General features: G+C 48.6%; 7 non-coding genes across 7 annotated transcripts; all 7 read right to left on the bottom strand.

Annotated features, from left to right (window-relative positions):
* Positions 1-815: 815 nt before the first annotated feature.
* On the bottom strand, positions 816-897 carry trnas-aga (transfer RNA serine (anticodon AGA)). The gene has a single exon. It is a non-coding gene; the product is annotated as a tRNA-Ser (tRNA).
* Positions 898-12,622: 11,725 nt separating this feature from the next.
* LOC138236290 (U5 spliceosomal RNA) lies at positions 12,623-12,739 on the bottom strand. Its single transcript, XR_011188582.1, has one exon. It is a non-coding gene; the product is annotated as a U5 spliceosomal RNA (small nuclear RNA).
* A 1,140-nt stretch (positions 12,740-13,879) lies between these two features.
* Positions 13,880-13,996, bottom strand: LOC138236283 (U5 spliceosomal RNA). The gene has a single exon (XR_011188575.1). It is a non-coding gene; the product is annotated as a U5 spliceosomal RNA (small nuclear RNA).
* A 391-nt stretch (positions 13,997-14,387) lies between these two features.
* Positions 14,388-14,504, bottom strand: LOC138236282 (U5 spliceosomal RNA). Its single transcript, XR_011188574.1, has one exon. It is a non-coding gene; the product is annotated as a U5 spliceosomal RNA (small nuclear RNA).
* A 391-nt stretch (positions 14,505-14,895) lies between these two features.
* LOC138236296 (U5 spliceosomal RNA) lies at positions 14,896-15,012 on the bottom strand. The gene has a single exon (XR_011188588.1). It is a non-coding gene; the product is annotated as a U5 spliceosomal RNA (small nuclear RNA).
* A 391-nt stretch (positions 15,013-15,403) lies between these two features.
* LOC138236281 (U5 spliceosomal RNA) lies at positions 15,404-15,520 on the bottom strand. The gene has a single exon (XR_011188573.1). It is a non-coding gene; the product is annotated as a U5 spliceosomal RNA (small nuclear RNA).
* A 391-nt stretch (positions 15,521-15,911) lies between these two features.
* On the bottom strand, positions 15,912-16,028 carry LOC138236293 (U5 spliceosomal RNA). Its single transcript, XR_011188585.1, has one exon. It is a non-coding gene; the product is annotated as a U5 spliceosomal RNA (small nuclear RNA).
* Positions 16,029-18,724: the final 2,696 nt, after the last annotated feature.

Here is an 18,724-nt window from a genome sequence, read left to right as displayed (position 1 = left end):
CAAAAAATCGAACTCAGGGAATTTCTTTTTTCCTCCTTTGAATAGAAAGCCGTGTAATTCAGTGTACGGGCTTTCTCGTGCAGTTTCATGGTTCTTGTAACCCAAATCCTACACTGGCCTGAAGTGCCCCCCCATTTCACAGCATTTTTCAGCTGATTTAAAATGTACCTAAAGGAGAAGCATTATTGAAGACCATCAATTACCAAGAGCTTTTGTCAAAGGTTTTGGTGGTCATTTTTAATGACCACAGTGCGCTGTGACCTCGGTTTTACATCTCATCCAAAAGACAGCACCCTTTTACAACACAGCTTCTCCGTCACTATATTGGGACATTGGGACCCGCACAGACCTCAGGGTGAGCACCCCCCCACTGGCACCATTAACACCGCTTCCAGCTGGAAGCTTTGTTTTTCCCTGTAGCTCACCCTCATCCAGGTACTGACCTGGCTAACACCTGCTTAGCTTCAGTGGGTTTTCAGTTGCAAGTTGCAAGGGGATGCAAGTGATGGAGCCGCTCGCTGCAATAGCCACTGCATTGGCCGGGAATCAAACCCAAGCCTCCCACATGGCAGGCGAGAATTCTACCACTGAACCACCAATGCTCAGTGCCTGGACCTTCAAAAAAGACGCTTTTTTGGTGCTCTGTGGAAAACGCGTCGACATCTGCTTCCAGCTGCAAAATGCCATTCGCGGACGCTGAAGAACTTATTTCCAAGGCAGTGGGTACAAGCGATTGGGCGTTTTAAAACCACCAGGAACAGCAAAGAGGCGCGCTTCTTTGCTTGCGCCGAAACACACCGACTGGAGGCAGACAACGTAGTCGGCAGGATTCGAACCTGCGCGGGGAGACCCCAATGGATTTCTAGTCCATCGCCTTAACTACTCGGCCACGACTACAGCAAGCCCCACCGCCGCTGCGTTCTTGCTACAATCTTACCTGGATCGCGAGGCGCCGGCGAAAGCCTATTTCAAAGTCGTTCTCCGTTTCAAAAAAACATTTCCAAAATACAAGCCTTGCAGACAGACACGCCTCAGAGGACTTAAGGGTGGCTTCATGTCGGAATGATAAAGTCTCCCCGTCCGGACATGAAAATACCACTTTGTTACACACAAAAAAAGAATCAACAACAGAGAAATGCCCACAAGCATTTGAAAAGCCGCACCACGTCGCACTTGAAATAGCTCTTACATTAGTGGTAGACGCAGTTCACCCTTTTCATGGGGAAAGCTAGCACCAGCAAATGTTGTGTTTAGAAGAAGTGATTTAACATGACACGTGACCTAATTTACCGGAGCAAAAGCTCACCCAGCAAGCCCTGCTTTACTTCTACAGGAGAGAAGTACTGTAGAGTCTGCAAGATGTTCAGCTGGGTAGCTACGTCACCATGCCTCGGCTGCAAAGGAACAAGTAATAGGTTTATTGCATGCTGAAAAGAGAAGAAAGGAAACACAACGTTTCGGCCATGAGGTCTTCTCACACCTGAAGAAGCCTCACACCTGTAAAAGGTTCCATGGTTTTCTTTCTTCTCTTTTCAACATGGAATACACCTATTGTCTGCAAGATGTTAGAATTTCACGGTGTTTTGGAAGAAAACCTTTTTTCTTTGAATTCAAAATCAATCGGAATTTCAGCACGACACATCAACACTTTTTCTGTTTTAAGGAGATGATATTTTAAACCTGATAAAAATAGTAGGAAACACAAGTTTCTTGCTGTGAAAATTTAGATGGGGAAGTGTACTACTGGTAGCAGTGTAGAGCTCTCTGTGGTGGAGTGTAAGCGCATGTTCTATGGGCCAGTGGCGTAATGGATAACGCGTCTGACTTCGCATCAGAAGATTGTAGGTTCGAGTCCTTCCTGGCTTGTGAGGCTTTTAAACCTCTCAGGTTCCTCGGTAACAGGTTGCCGTCATGTATATGAACTATAGAAAAGCATTTGCCACAACCCGTAAATTAGCACGCAAGTGCGGGCTAGTTAACACAGAACTGTATGGAGATCATCTCCAGCTCCGAGCTCAATTGCAATGAAAAAACATGCAGAACAGAACTGGAGAGCAGCTGAATTTGTGCTCAGTAGGGTGGGGAGGACTCAGCATTGCTATTGTTCTAATTGGCATGAACTGCAGGGGATCTGAATCAGAACATGTCAGTTAGTTCGATCATTGCGTCAATATGTAGGCCACGTTAATATAGAATTATTACTTTGTCTGTCTCGTCTTTGTATATAGCTGAATGTCCCTGACAATTTCATGTAAGTTTTTAAGAACGACATTGGTTCTAATATATACATATATAGCATATAAGGAACACGTAAAAGTTTAGTCCATGCTGAAAAGATAAGAAAACCGCCACAACGTTTCATCTTGGAATAAATCTTTACTTGTTGTTTTGCAGCCTACCCATTCTGATCTAACTCCTCCCTTGAAATTCCCTAACAGATAAGGGTACGTACCGGCTCATGCGATGCTCAGTTGCAATTTGTCCCAAAACAAACAAGAACAGCAGCTGAGGTTTTGAGTTTGAACATGCACTGTATTAAAGCAGCTTTTATTTCCATTGATAAATGCTAGATATTCCTACAGAGATTCTCCAGGTGAGTAAGCGATTCCTGTTTCTGTTTGTATTTCTGTTTCATATATATATACAGTATATATATATATGTTACATGTGTCTCTGCAATAGTATAAATGTGTTATACACTATCAGGGGCTGCTTTTTTGTGCACCTCATCTACAACAAGGGTTTTTTTTTCATTTATGTTTGTGGACCTTCACCATTTGAGGAAGTGAGTTAGATAAGAAAGTTACAGGTATGGTGAGCAATGACTGACAAAGGCACGTACTGCGTATTCCTTACAGAAGAGTAAGCAATTTGTTCTAAAAAACACTGGCTAAAGTCCAACATCGTTAGCAATCTTATTACTTAAATAGAATTAACATCAATAAACTGTAAGGTGCTGGTACATGCGAGTAGATTTGATCTTCTATTAAACAAAAATGCAATTACAGCTCTAAAAAGGTCAACCTAGACTTCTGTAACAGATCTGTTCAGGTCATCGCTGTTCCTCTGACCTTGTGAGTCTTTGGAATTTTAAAAGTGTATTTTGCTTGCCTTTCATGTGGTCTGTGTACAAGTCACTGTGGCGTATGCGGTCCTACACAGCCTTGCTATAGACGTGACGAGCCTCCGCTATGTTGCAATGGAGAACAGGTTCAGTATGGAGCTGCCGAGAAAATTCAGCTGGAAAGCTCGTTGCAGAAAAGCATCGTTATCTGCGTCCAGCTGCAAAGCGTCACTCGTGGGTGCTGAACAATCGATTTCCAAGGCAGTGGGTCTAGGCGATTTAGAGTGTTAAAGGTCCCAGCGAAAACAAAACAGCGCTGGTCCTTTTTCATGCACGCACGAGAGCAAATGCAAAGGACACCGTAGTCGGCAGGATTTGAACCTGCGCAGGGAGACCCAAACAGATTTCAAGTTTGTTGCCTTAACCACTCGGCCACGATTACAGTAAATACGCCAGCTGTTGGCTTCTTGCTACAATCGAACAGGGAGTGCGAGGCGGCGGCAACTTTTTTCAAGTTCGCTCTCCGTTTAAGAAACCTTTTACGCCATACGTGTAAGCAGACACACACCTCAGAGTACTTAAGGGTGGCTTCAAGTTGGAATGATAAAGTCTCCCCGTTCGGACATGAAAATAGAACTTTCTTAGACAGAAAAAAATCAACAACGGAGACATGTGGACGACGATTTCAGTCACTGCACTTTGAATAGCATTTTTACTCGAGTTACAGGAGATGCACGAATGGCCCTTGACCTACGCTCTTACGAATGCCTTGGAACATTGAAAGAGAACAGCCCTCAAGTCCTGCGGTTTATTATAATGCTGTTGCGTGTCGAGGCAGTATTTGACTCCGTCCTACCGTTGAGACACGGGGCGTACTGTAAATGAACTGCACCTGACAGCTTTAGAAAAACACCTGGGCTCAGTACGGTGCTGAGAGCTCAGCGTTGCTGTTCTAATTAGCACGCACTGCATCGGCTATGACCCGAACTTTTCAATTATCCCGAAGGACGGCGCCTGTTTGTGCAGCAGAGTGTTGCCATCAGGAGGCTGGGGCGTAAGAGAGCCACACAGCCCGCAGGGTGAGCGCTCCCTACTGGTCCCAGTCACACCTCTTGCAGGAGCAGCAGCAACCGGAGCTTTTCCGGGGTGGAATCTCCCATCCGGGTGCCGGCCAGGCTCACACCTGCTGGGCTGCCCCGGGGGTGAGCCCAGTCGAGAGTCGCAGGGCCAGATCTAGTCACCGGGGAGAAACGATACAAGTGAAGGATTGCTCGGCTCTCGGCACTTGAAAAGACCGACAAATGTCTCGATCCCGCCGGAGCTGAATGTACCCGCATGTGTGGTGTCGTCTTCTTCCCCCGCCCCGCTGTGTTTGCTGTATTGTCTCTGAAGGCGGCCCCCCCGAGACGAGACGGGCTGTTCCTGTGCCCCAATTAACACTTTACAGGTGCCATTCCCCGGCATTGTGGCCATTGTCGGTGCTCACACGCGATAAGATAAGGCGGAGGAGAGCGGGGCATGCCCAGCGGCAGACATTCAAGGAGGGGGCAGTGCGAGGTGAGGTGAGGTGCGACACGCCGGAGCCCCGACGCAGCTAATGCGGAGCACTTGTTGGACTGGCATCGAAAGGACGTGTGCGCACGGAGCGAGCCTTCCCTGCGGCGGAGCGCGGGAACTTTCTCCCCCCCTCCCGCTGCAGGAGTTGTGTGCACTGCAGCGGTGCCGAGAGAAAAGCACAGAAGGCAGCAGGCTCTGGAGAGCAGGTAAGAGACGGAGCCTTGTGGGCAGGCGAGCAGGCCCGTTTTTTGGAAATTGCTGAAAAGGTTTGTTCGGTGTGTGGCAGGCGCACGTCGCGAGCTTGCGTGGCGATCTGCCGGTCTGGAGTTATGCAAATGAGGCCGAATTGCATCCCGGGACATGCTGCGAATGCGCAACGGCGACTGCAGATGTGTAGGAAACGGCGCGCTCGTTTTCTCGTTTTGCCCACACTTTTGAGTGTTAGTGTGGCGTGTGACTGTGTGAAAGAGTGGGCCCAGCAGGAGGCGGTGGCGTGCGGGGCGAGGAGGTGGCCTAGACTGCGCGATTTGTGCTGTGGGTGCGGGCCGCTTGCAGGGGCCTGTTTAACTCATACTTACCTGGCAGGGGAGATACCTTGATCAAGAAGGAGGTTCACCCAGCAAAACAAAACGAACAAACGAAAACCCTGCATATAACGCCGTTACGTGCCCAAGCGGTATTGTACGTCATCCTAGTACTGCACCCCGGTGCATACGGTATATGGGAACCAGCACACGCCACGAATCGTCTCGAATCACACCCTACAGCTGTAAGGCGCCTTGAAGCTTGCACCCCCAACATTCTTCTTTGCGCATCTGTGAAAGGTAAACTCTTGAGCAAACTCTGAACCAGCTCTAAGGAAACTAATCCGATTAGACGTTACTTTGACTCATCTTTTTACGCTCAGTGCTGGATTGCTCAAACTCCAGCTAGGGTTAGGGTTAGCATTCCCACGCTACTTAGACACTTTGTTTACGCTCAGTGCTGGATTTTGGGAACTTCAGGACGAATGGGAATTTTCTCCTATCTGTCAATTCTGTTTTGTTTTGGGGACTCTTGGCTGCCTATGTTGTACAGTGCAGCGTGAAGGAAACATTTTCCAAAACTGTGTCAGCTCAAAAGTTGTAAGAAAACCTCTCCAGCTGCTTTAACTCTCTTCATTTTTGTCATTTAATGTGACACTCGATGTATAACTGGAGCCTCACATATGCAAATGGTGAGGCTCCAGTTCGACACCCAGTTCGACACCACTTTACAGTATATGACAAAAGCATGGCAGACTGTGCCGGACCGGCAGATAACTTCCGCTTATTTTTACCATATTAAACATTGGAAATCCTCCCACTTGCATTTGTGACACTTGATTTTGGCTCCACCTAAGACACTCTTAAATCTTCAAACACTTTTCTCTTCTCCCGCAACACACTTGTCTGTCGGCACTATGTGGCAGCGTTGCATGACAACCCCTCTCACCACGGAAAGGAACCTAACAGCTTTGGTAAGAGAGTAGAATTACCTGAAGAACTGCTTTCCATGGAAGCAGGACCAAGCGATGTAGCATTTTTATAGTACCAGGAAAGGAGAAACTGCACTTCGCCTTTGCCGCACAGGCACAAGGCAACGTGCGGCAGACGCCATAGTCGGCAGGATTCGAACCTGAGCGGGGAGTCCCCAATGGATTTCAAGTCTATCGCCTTAACTACTCGGCCACAACTACAGCGAGCTCGCCGCCGCCGCATTCCTCCTATAATCTAACACGGAGTGCGAGGTGGCTGCAGAAACTTTTTTTAAGTCGCTCTCCGTTAAAAAAAAAAAACCTTTCACAAGATACATGCCGGCAGACAGACACGCCTCAGAGGGTTTAAGGCTGGCTTCACGTTCAAATGATAAAGTCTCCCCGTCCGGATGTCAAAATGCAACTTTGGCAGACAGAAAAAACATCAACAAACCAAAAATGTGGACAAGGATTTTACAAGCTGCACCACACTGCACTTTCAAAAGCATTTACATTCGTGTTAGACGGAGGAATTGTCTTTGTTTTGCGCGTTTACGAACGCCATGGAAAACGAAACAAAACAAAAGCCCTCAGCTCCTGCACGTGATTATAATGCCGTTACGTGTTGAAGCAGGAATTTACGTCATCCTACCACTGCAACACGGGGAATAGAGGGAAATGAAAACACGCTACGAATCGTCTCAATCACTCCCTAGAGTCGTAAGGCACATTGAAGGGTGCACCCCCATCATTAATCGTTGGGCCTCTGTGAAAGGAAAGCTGTTGAGCAGTCTTTGAAACAGCTCGGATGAAACACTTGATTGCTTCCATGTGCATCTGGAGCCCACTTCTTATTTTCACTTCACGCCGCCCCAAACCATTTCTAAAACAGGAGATTCGCGTTTGGGAATGCGCCCTGCCCTACAAATAAAACAGGTCTACGGGTCTGAAACCTGCTCCACGGAAAACAGTTCTGTTGCGCTTTTGATCAAAGGGAGATTCTCTGTTCTTACTTTTTGATGACATAACACCCAAAGGGGCCTCTTTGGAGCTGGATTCCAACCAGCATCCTAAAGTTTCTTGGCGGTATCCTTTACAGTCCTCTGTTCGGTCGACAAGGAACAGAAGGGGGCAGCTTTCCTCACACATACAGTGCAATGTACTGTAGTGTTCCCCTTCATTGAATTCGCAGTTCTGCATCAGACCTCTAACTCGTTTCCTTAGCTTGGATTTAAGCCACGAAGCAGGCTTCTACTGTATAAACGTCTAGAGGAATCACAAACTATTTGAGAGGCCATCATCCCAGGGGGAACTGACAAAGTCTATCCCTTTGATCTATCCCTAAACACCTAGCGCAGTCTCTCGAGAGACTGTCAAAAATCGCTTTCTCCGTTTGTGCTGCAAGTAAGTGAAAACGCAGTCTCAAACCAGAGCCACTTGGCAGCAGCGGCACGTAAATACTGTTACTGCCACTGCTCGATACCGACGTTAGCCTACTATACCATGTTCAGCCACCGCTAGAAAATGCACGGCTCTAGTACTGGAGCAAACAAAAGGAGGGCCAACGTCGAACGGGCACACGTGTCAGACATAGAGAGCGACGAGAATGGGATTCGAACCCATGCGTGCAGAGCACAACAGATTAGCAGTTCATCACCTTAACCACTCGGCCACCTCGTCGACGAAACTGGGCTGTCCAGACATGGGTTGGCGCGCTAAAGATGATCTTTTTCTTTTTTTTCCCTCGTACTCGAGGGTCCTTTTCCTGTTCCACATGCGATTTCAACATTTTCCTTGGGAGATGTCAAGCCAGCAAGCCACTGCTGTGGTTCAGTGGCCAGTGTGGAGTTCAGTGGCCCTGTTGTACACAGAAAGCACATTGAGCTCCTTGGACATGAAAAGTTCCAGATAAAAGCCATTTGTCATCCTTTCTCTTGGTGTCGATGTTGCTATTGTATGTAAAGGTGGCAACTTGCTCAGCGAGCAGGCGGAGCACACACCGAATGCAGATGTGTCTGAGTGGTGTGTCCAAGTGGCTGCAAAAGGACAACACTCCCAGGGCGCCGTGGCTTAGTTGGTTAAAGTGCTTGTCTCCTTAAACAGGAGATGCTGGGTCCGAATCCCAGTGGTGCCTTCTTCGTTCTGTCTTCTCGAACTGAACTGGTCCTTACAGACAACCGCCTACGGCTAGACTTAATTAAATGCAAGTATTCATTTCCTGTCTTTAACGCGACTTGTTTTTCTTAAAATGGATGCAACTTGCAAAACATGAAATACAAACCTCGCTAATCAGCGCTCGAGGCTGGCAAAAAAAAAAGAAGTCAGCAATGTTTTTTTCTTTAACCTTAAGCCTGCTAATGGAGAAGAACCTAGTCGCCATATCACATACATCCGTTTCAACGATAAGAAGGTAACAACTATCCTCACTCCAGAGTAAATCTCACGTTTAGGGCATATTTTTTTCCACTTTACCATGAGTCGGGCTCAGCTGCACAGAGGCGAGAGCAGAGCAATGAGGTCACGGGGACAGGGGAGTCACACGCTGGCGGTTTGAACACGCGGAAGATCACTGAGAGATCCACAGTATGTGGACCCTCCGTGCGCCATCATTCCACACTCCAGACTCTGAATCCTGCCATCCGAGTTAAGATCTCGGCGGAACCTGAGGCGCAGTTCTTTCTTAAAACGTAATCTGGTGAGCATTTCTAGAATCGTACTTGTATAGATGCAGCCTTTAATGTGTTGCTAGGTTAAAATTTATGACTTCTTGAACTTCAGTAGGCAACTGCCCTCTTGATTTCGGATTTAATTTCTTTATTACAGGGGCGCTTTTATGATGACAGAGTCATGTTCAGGTACTTTGCTTGATGGAGGAAGCTCATTTCGGACTCTGTGATCTGCTCACCTGGAAAGGTCTGCTGTACTACTACAAGAGAGAAGTAGAGTCTGGAGGAAGGGACAATTTTATGATGCTTTGGAAGGTAATGTTTTTTTTTCTTTGAAATCGAAATGAATCAGAATATCAGTGCAAAAGACAAACTTTTGGTTTGGTTTAAAGAGATATGGTTTTAAAACAGACAAAATGTAGAAAACAGGTGTTTCTCACTTTTGGAAAAGAATGGACCAGGGGTAATATTTTACTAGTTGCAGTGCTAAGCTCACTGGGTTACAGTCCTGTAGTGTCACACCAGGGCCAGTGGTGCAATGGATAATGTGTCTGACTATGGATTAGGAGTTTGGAGGTTCGACTCCTGCCTGGCGCTGGTTGTTTTTAAACACATCAGCCTACTCCCTAAGTGCCTGTCGTAAGAGGCGACTAAAAGGGTTGTGTCGGGAAGGGCATCTGACGTAAAACCATCTTGCCAAAACCATGGTTGCAAAGAACACAAACCACATACCGGATCGGCCGGGGCCCGGGTTAACAACGTCCGCCATTAGTGCTGTGTCCCAACAGGGTACTAATGGAAATTATGCTACTGTGGGGAAAACTGTAGAGTGGGGGCTACAGAAAAGAAACAAGGTGAAGGGGCCTGGAAGGAATGTTAAGTCAATGAGAGTGGGGAGTTGGAATGTTGGCACCATGACAGGGAGAGGGAGAGAATTGGTTGAAACTATGGCAAGGAGAAAAGTGGAGATCTTGTGTGTGCAAGTAACCAAGTGGAAAGGAAACAGCTCAAGACACCTAGGAGAGGGATACATGATTCTATATGCTGGAAAGAGTACCAAAATGAATGGAGTGGGTGTGATAGTGTGCAAAGACCTAGCAGACAAGATAGTGAGGGTGGTTAGACACTCAGACAGGATTATCAATGTACAGGTGGCTTTTGAGAGTGGGTTATGGAATATCATCTCTGTATATGCACCACAGGTAGGAAGACCACAGGAGGAAAAGGAGAGCTTTTTGGAAGATCTCGAAGAAGTGATTAGCAGAATCCCAGGAAATGAAATGGTGGTAATTGGAGGAGACTTCAATGCACATTTAGGAGAGAAATGCCCAGATTATCCAGATGAACATGGTCAGAGAGGGCTAGGAGAGAGAAATGAAGAAGGAGGAAGGCTACTAGAGACACTCCAAGCTCTTGAATTGTTTGCAGTGAACACAGGGTTCACGAAGAATTATGAGCAAAAGGTGACATACAGGAGTGGAGGCCATGATACCCAAATAGATTACATATTAGTGAGAAGAATTGATAGAGCGAAAGTCCAAGATGCTAAAGTCCTGCCCTATGAGGCTGTTACCAGACAACACAGGCTACTGGTGATGGACATCACAATATTGAAGGAGCGAAGAATAAGGCAGAGGAAACACCCAGCACGAACAAAAGTGTGGAAACTGAGAGAAAACAAAGTAGATTTCAACAGGCTGGTGAAAGAAATGAAAAACAACACAGAGGAAACAGAGGAGCCTTCAGTTGAAGAAGAGTGGACTGAGATGAGCCACATCCTAGAAGAGGCTGCTACCAGGGTTTGTGGAAAGACAAGAGGAGGCAGACCGAGGGAAAATGAAGAGTGGTGGTGGGATATGGAAGTTCAGGAAACACTGAAGGAAAAGAAAAAAGCATACAAGGCACTGAAAGATGGCACTGGAGAATTACAAGAATATAAGAGACTAAAGAAGGTAGCAAAAAGAAGTGTAGCAAGAGCAAAGGAAAGAGCCTGGAAAGAATGGAATGAGAAACTTGAAACAAAGGAAGGAGAGGACCAAATCTACAAGATTGCTAAACATAGAGCGAGACAGAAAAAAGATATTATCCGGGTGGCGGGACTCAAGGATGGAGAAGGCAGAGTCTTGATTAAAGAAGAACAGATCAAGCAAAGATGGCTGGAGTACTTCAAAAATCTGTTAAATGTAGAAAATGAGAGGGAGAACCTAGTGGAGGCAGACGTAGTGTGTGGACCAATCCAAGAAATTTCAGTAAAGGAAGTGACAGAAGCTATCAAAGAGATGAAAGTGGGCAAAGCAACTGGACCATCAGGAATAGCAGCAGAACACTTTAAGAACCTCGATGAAGAGGGGATTCAGTGGCTGACGAGATTGCTAAACAATATTGCAAAGGAAGAGAGAATTCCAGAAGAATGGACAAAAAGCAGTATGGTTACCATCTACAAGGAGAAAGGAGACCCAATGGAGTGTTAAAACTATAGAGGAATAAAACTTCTGGAACATGGATTGAAAATCCTGGAAAAAATTCTGGACAAGAGACTCAGGAAGATAATCAGGATCCACAACTCACAATTTGGATTCTCAGTGGGGAAAAGCACAACAGATGCCATTTTTGTGATGAGACAGTTACAGGAGAAGACACTAGAGAAAGGGAAAAAGCTGTATGTGGCCTTTCTGGACTTGGAGAAGGCATATGACCGTGTGCCCAGAGAGGTGGTGTATTGGTGCTTGAGGAAGAAAGGAGTACCAGAAAGCATGGTGAAGTTAGTTCAAGCAACCTATAGAGATGCAACTACGAAGATGATAACACAACAGGGAGAGACAAAAGAGTTTGAAATCACAGTTGGAGTACACCAAGGATCAGCACTAAGTTCTTTCCTTTTCATAAACATTATTGACACACTGACAGAGGAGGTAAGAACAGAAGTGCCTTGGGAACTCATCTTTGCTGATGATGTGGCACTGATGGCAGACTCAGAAGTAGAACTACGGGAGAAAGTGTTCAAATGGCAGAGGAGTCTGGAAAAGGGTGGACTGAAAATGAATGCACAAAAATCTGAAATAATGGTAATGGAGAGAAGAGGAGATACTATGACCAATGTTGAGGAGACAAATGGAGGAAAACTGAAACAAGTTGATGACTTTAAATACCTTGGATCAAAACTGGTAAAGGGAGGAGAAACACTGGAGGCAGTAAAACAAAGAGTGAAAGCTGGATGGAACAAGTGGAGAGAGATAACTGGAATAATCTGTGACAGGAAAATTCCCAGAAAGTTAAAGTGCAAAATGTACAAGACTGTGATTAGACCTGTACTACTATATGGAGCTGAATGCTTGGCAGTTGGAAAGAGGGAAGAGAACTTGATGAGAAGAACTGAAATGAGGATGTTGAGATGGATTCTGCAGATTTCAATGAAGGATAAGATCAGAAATGAAGAAATCCGTAGACAATGTAGGGTGGTGGATGTGGTTGAGAAGATTCGAGAGGCGAGGTTACGGTGGTATGGACATATCATGAGGAGGGACTTTGAGGAAGTAACAAAGAGGGTAATGGAATTTGAGGTGGAAGGTAACAATGGAAGAGGCAGGCCTAGAAAGAGATGGATAGATTGTGTGAGAAAAGATATGGAGGTATGTGAAGTGAGTGAGGAAGATGTGCTCGACAGAGACAAATGGAGAAGAGCAACCAAAGCAGCTGACCCCAGGACAGTCTGGGACTAAGGCTGTGAAAAAGAAGAAGAAGAAGAAGAAGAGCCTACTCCCTAAGTAGCCTGTGCTACTTACTGCATTGTAAGAGCGATTGTGAGCGGTTTTGTTTTCTCTCTTTGACCAGCCCAGCTGCGCCCCACCCGAAGGCAGGGAAGCACAAAAATTGTATGGAACTCATTCATGCTCCTCTCCATGGAAATCTTTAGTAAAAGGCAAAAGATTTGTACGAGATGAAGAGAAACCAGAGTGCGTGGCTGGACAGCTGCAGGAGCCCAGGCCGCCTTCAAGTCCTCTGCCCTGCCAGTCGTGGTTGTCAATGCACCTGGCCTTACAAACGAGCCAGTGGCTCTCACCTTACCTGGCAGGGGAGATACCTTGATCAGCCTGTAGTTGGATTGTTTTCTTGTTTTGTGGAAGCAGTGTTTGTTTTGCAGTTTGAGATGGCAACCTTTGGATCCCGCAAGAATGCTGTACGTTTTGAGCTTTTGGATGACCTCTTCATGGATCGTATGCAGTTCAGCAGAAAAGTGTTACAGAAGGAACTTGGCTTTGAACCTCGGCACTTGGATTTCATCTTCGCTCTCCCAGGTCAGAAAGAATTTGAGGTTGTTTTTGCTACCTATTCTCTGTTTGAACAATGTGTGGATGTGTTTGAGGCAAAAAGAGGGAAAGTTCCTGCCCTTGAGAAGATCAACTTGCAGCCTCTGACACAGAGAGAGAGGAAAACGGTGCATGTTGTTATGTTCTCGGAAATGGCAAAGACGGAGGACATTCACACCTGGCTTAAGCAGTACTGCACCGTCCACCATGGAACTGAGGTTAGAGATGTTGACGGTATAAAAACAGGAGCAAGGAAATTCGAGGTTCGCTTGCTACCGGACAATGTAAATGGAGGCTTAAGGCACCTGCCCTCTACAATCCAGCTGGGCGCCTGCAATGGCTACGTTTTTTATGTGGGACAACCAAAGGTGTGTCGGCGCTGTGGTGCTGTGGGACACAGTGGGTGGGTGCTGTGCAGGAGCCCAGGCCGCCTTCAAGGCCTCTGCCCTGCCGGTCGTGGTTGGCAATACACCTGGCCTTACAAACGAGCCAGTGGGGCCCGTTCAGCTCCGGGCTCATCGCCTGCGGCTCACGGCTTGCGAGCGTGCCCAATCCGTGCGATAACTCGGAAAACACCCGGCCACACTGTGCCGGAAACGACGCACTCTGGGAAGCCGCTATGCAAAGCGAGGTCCCAAGATCCCCTGCGGCCGGACACTTCCCGCCCCCCAAAGAAAAGAGCGCCAATCAGACGCCGGAGACCGTGGACTCGTGGAGCAGACTGCCACAATCGCCATAACAAGACCGATTGCGAGCGTTTTTGTTTTCTCTCTTTGACCAGCCAGGCTGCACCCCACCCGAAGGCAGGGAAGCACAAAAATTGCATGGAACTCATTCATGCTCCTCTCCACGGAAATCTTTAGTAAAAGGCGAAAGATTTGTACGAGATGAAGAGAAACCAGAGTGCGTGGCTGCACAGCTGCAGGAGCCCAGGCCGCCTTCAAAGCCTCTGCGCTGCCGGTCGTGGTTGGCAATGCACCTGGCCTTACAAACTAGCCAGTGGGGCCCGTTCAGCTCCGGGCTCATCGCCTGCGGCTCACGGCTTGCGAGCGTGACCAATCCGTGCGATAACTCGGAAAACACCCGGCCACACTGTGCCGGAAACGACGCACTCTGGGAAGCCGCTATGCAAAGCGAGGTCCCAAGATCCCCTGCGGCTGGACACTTCCCAACCCCCAAAGAAAAGAGCGCCAATCAGACGGCCGGAGACCGAGGACTCGCGGAGCAGACTGCCACAATCGCCATAACAAGACCGATTGCGAGCGTTTTTGTTTTCTCTCTTTGACCAGCCAGGCTGCGCCCCACCCGAAGGCAGGGAAGCACAAAAATTGCATGGAACTCGTTCATGCTCCTCTCCACGGAAATCTTTAGTAAAAGGCGAAAGATTTGTACGAGATGAAGAGAAACCAGAGTGCGTGGCTGCACAGCTGCAGGAGCCCAGGCCACCTTCAAAGCCTCTGCCCTGCCGGTCGTGGTTGGCAATACACCTGGCCTTACAAACGAGCCAGTGGGGCCCGTTCAGCTCCGGGCTCATCGCCTGCGGCTCACGGCTTGCGAGCGTGCCGAATCCGTGCGATAACTCGGAAAACACCCGGCCACACTGTGCCGGAAATGACGCACTCTGGGAAGCCGCTATGCAAAGCGAGGTCCCAAGATCCCCTGCGGCCGGACACTTCCCGCCCCCCAAAGAAAAGAGCGCCAATCAGACGGCCGGAGACCGTGGACTCGCGGAGCAGACTGCCACAATCGCCATAACAAGACCGATTGCGGCCGTTTTTGTTTTCTCTCTTTGACCAGCCAGGCTGCGCCCCACCCGAAGGCAGGGAAGCACAAAAATTGCATGGAACGCATTCATGCCCCTCTCCACGGAAATCTTTAGTAAAAGGCGAAAGATTTGTACGAGATGAAAAGAAACCAGAGTGCGTGGCTGCACAGCTGCAGGAGCCCAGGCCGCCTTCAAAGCCTCTGCGCTGCCGGTCGTGGTTGGCAATGCACCTGGCCTTACAAACTAGCCAGTGGGGCCCGTTCAGCTCCGGGCTCATCGCCTGCGGCTCACGGCTTGCGAGCGTGACCAATCCGTGCGATAACTCGGAAAACACCCGGCCACACTGTGCCGGAAACGACGCACTCTGGGAAGCCGCTATGCAAAGCGAGGTCCCAAGATCCCCTGCAGCCGGACACTTCCCAACCCCCAAAGAAAAGAGCGCCAATCAGACGGCTGGAGACCGAGGACTCGCGGAGCAGACTGCCACAATCGCCATAACAAGACCGATTGCGAGCGTTTTTGTTTTCTCTCTTTGACCAGCCAGGCTGCGCCCCACCCGAAGGCAGGGAAGCACAAAAATTGCATGGAACTCATTCATGCTCCTCTCCACGGAAATCTTTAGTAAAAGGCGAAAGATTTGTACGAGATGAAGAGAAACCAGAGTGTGTGGCTGCACAGCTGCAGGAGCCCAGGCCGCCTTCAAAGCCTCTGCGCTGCCGGTCGTGGTTGGCAATGCACCTGGCCTTACAAACTAGCCAGTGGGGCCCGTTCAGCTCCGGGCTCATCGCCTGCGGCTCACGGCTTGCGAGCGTGACCAATCCGTGCGATAACTCGGAAAACACCCGGCCACACTGTGCCGGAAACGACGCACTCTGGGAAGCCGCTATGCAAAGCGAGGTCCCAAGATCCCCTGCGGCCGGACACTTCCCGCCCCCCAAAGAAAAGAGCGCCAATCAGACGGCCGGAGACCGTGGACTCGCGGAGCAGACTGCCACAATCGCCATAACAAGACCGATTGCGGGCGTTTTTGTTTTCTCTCTTTGACCAGCCAGGCTGCGCCCCACCCGAAGGCAGGGAAGCACAAAAATTGCATGGAACTCCTTCATGCTCCTCTCCACGGAAATCTTTAGTAAAAGGCGAAAGATTTGTACAACATGAAAAGAAACCAGAGTGCGTGGCTGCACAGCTACAGGAGCCCAGGCCGCCTTCAAAGCCTCTGCGCTGCCGGTCGTGGTTGGCAATGCACCTGGCCTTACAAACTAGCCAGTGGGGCCCGTTCAGCTCCGGGCTCATCGCCTGCGGCTCACGGCTTGCGAGCGTGACCAATCCGTGCGATAACTCGGAAAACACCCGGCCACACTGTGCCGGAAACGACGCACTCTGGGAAGCCGCTATGCAGGCAAGGTCCCAAGATCCCCTGCGGCCGGACACTTCCCGCCCCCCAAAGAAAAGAACGCCAATCAGACGGCCGGACCCAACAACCTTGGCGTTATTAGCACCACGCTCTAACCAACTGAGCTAACTGGCCTCGCAACAGTGCCCCTCTCAGTGCTGCAAAAAATCGAACTCAGGGAATTTCTTTTGTCCTCTTTTGAATAGAAAGCCGTGTAATTCAGTGTACGGGCTTTCTTGTGCACTTTCATGGTTCTTGTAACCAAAATCCTACACTGGCCTGAAATGCCCCCCATTTCACAGCATTTTTCAGCTGATTTAAAATGTACCTAAAGGAGAAGCATTTTTGAAGACCATCAATTACCAAGAGCTTTTGTCAAAGGTTTTGGTGGTCATTTTTAATGACCACAGAGCGCTGTGACCTCGGTTTTACATCTCATCCAAAAGACAGCGCCCTCTTACAACACAGCATCTCCGTCACTATACTGGGGCATTGGGACCCGCACAGACCTCAGGGTGAGCGCCCCCCCGCCGGCACCATTAACACCGCTTCCAGCTGGAAGCTTTGTTTTTCCCTGTAGCTCACCCTCATCCGGGTACTGACCTAGCTCACACCCGCTTAGCTTCAGTGGGTTTTCAGTTGCGAGTTGCAAAAGCCACTGCATTGGCTGGGAATCAAAACCAAGCCTCCCGCGTGGCAGGCGAGAATTCTAACACTGAACCACCAATGCTCAATGCCTGTACCTTCAAAAAAGACGGAGGACATTCACACCTGGCTTAACCAGTACTGCACCGTCCACCATGGAACTGAGGTTAGATATGTTGACGGTATAAAAGCAGGAGCAAGGAAATTCGAGGTTCGCTTGCTACCGGACAATGTAAATGGAGGCTTAAGGCACCTGCCCTCTACAATCTGGCTGGGCGCCTGCAATGGCTATGTTTTTTATGTGGGACAACCAAAGGTGTGTCGGCGCTGTGGGACACCTGGCATCGCCCTGCACTGTGAAATGCTGCAAGACCTGTGGCAAACAGGGACATTTAGCCTCTGACTGTTCAATGCTGCCAAAGTGCAATTTACTTGGCTTGGAAGGACACGTTTTTATAAACTGCCCTCATGCCTACGCCAATAAACTCAAAATGAGAAAGGATGAGGCAGTGCTTGTTTCAGCCAAACCGGCCCGAAAAGCCAAAGCAAACAACAAGTCAAACAAAGAACCCTTGTTTGATAAAGTCTCAGCCTCCAGCCAGGATCTGCCCTGCTGTGGTTCCGGGGCCGGTGGAAGAGAAATCCACTACGCCCCCACAACAGACTGCACCAGACAAGCACGAGGGTTTGAAAACCCCCGAGAACAGCGAGGACCCCTCCCCCACTCCTGCTCCTCAGAACGAGGGCCAGTGTGGGGCCCCCCGGTGGAGCGGGTCCAGCGAGGATACCCAGGATTCAGCGGAGCTGCTTTTCTCAGACTCTGCAAGTGCTACAGATGCCCTCCTCTCCTCCATCCAGTCCATCACAGAGGATCTGCAGCAAATGGTTGGTGAGGGGGAAGAGGAGACTGGTGCATCGGCTGCACCCCTTTCCCCTCAGTGCTCCCAGGAGCTGGACTTGAGGAAAAGGAAAAATGACTCTGTTTTCTCCCCGAGCGAGGAGGAAGGAGAGCATGGCGATGGGAACAGCTGGAACCCCTCCACCCCTCCCTCTACCCCCTTCCTTGAAATGGACTCCGTGAATGCTTTTACTGCTGCCACCCTGATGAAGGCTCATTCAGAGGATGGCTGGCAGGAAATTGGTAAGAAGAAAAAGAAAAAGAAGAAGGGACCAGGTGAGACAGAAGAGAAATGTGTTTTGTAAAGACTGGTTCCACTTTCTTATGTAATATGGCTCTAAACATAATATCTCTTAACACCAGAGGTATCAATGACAGAGTTAAATGCCAGTCTGTCTTTGATTACCTCCAGCAGAGAGAGGGAGATGTGTTGATGTTGCAGGAGTGTGCTTTAGCCTATCAAGAGAGGTATAAAAGCTTTGAAGAAAGGTGGGATAAAGGGCTTTCTGTTTGGTCAGGGGACAATAACAACAGAGCCTCTGGCGTGGCCATTCTTTTCAAAGGATGGGCATTCAAATTGAAAAGTATTCAGAGGGTCATAGATGGCAGGTTGCTGTGTGTGGATGTGGAATGGGGGACCATTAACCTGCGGATATTCAATGTGTATTGCCCTACTGACGTGGGAGGAAGGGTGGAGCTACTCAAGGCACTCTCTCACCTATTGTTATGTAGCACAGACGTGATAGTGGGAGGGGATTTTAATTGTATCTTAGAGCACACAGACAGGCAGTCTAGCTCTCTGATAAAATTGGATTCCAGGTCACTGGCCCTGCAAAACTTAGTTCAAGACTTTAAACTCTCAGACACATATAGATGTATATATCCCACAACAGCAGGATATACATGGTCAGGGAGGAATAGCAGCTCCAGAATT

This window comes from Lepisosteus oculatus, unplaced genomic scaffold (assembly GCF_040954835.1).
Source record: "Lepisosteus oculatus isolate fLepOcu1 unplaced genomic scaffold, fLepOcu1.hap2 HAP2_SCAFFOLD_88, whole genome shotgun sequence".
Lineage (NCBI taxonomy): Eukaryota > Metazoa > Chordata > Actinopteri > Semionotiformes > Lepisosteidae > Lepisosteus > Lepisosteus oculatus.
The sequence above is the reverse complement of the archived record's forward strand: the minus strand, read 5'-3'. Positions and strand labels throughout refer to the sequence as shown.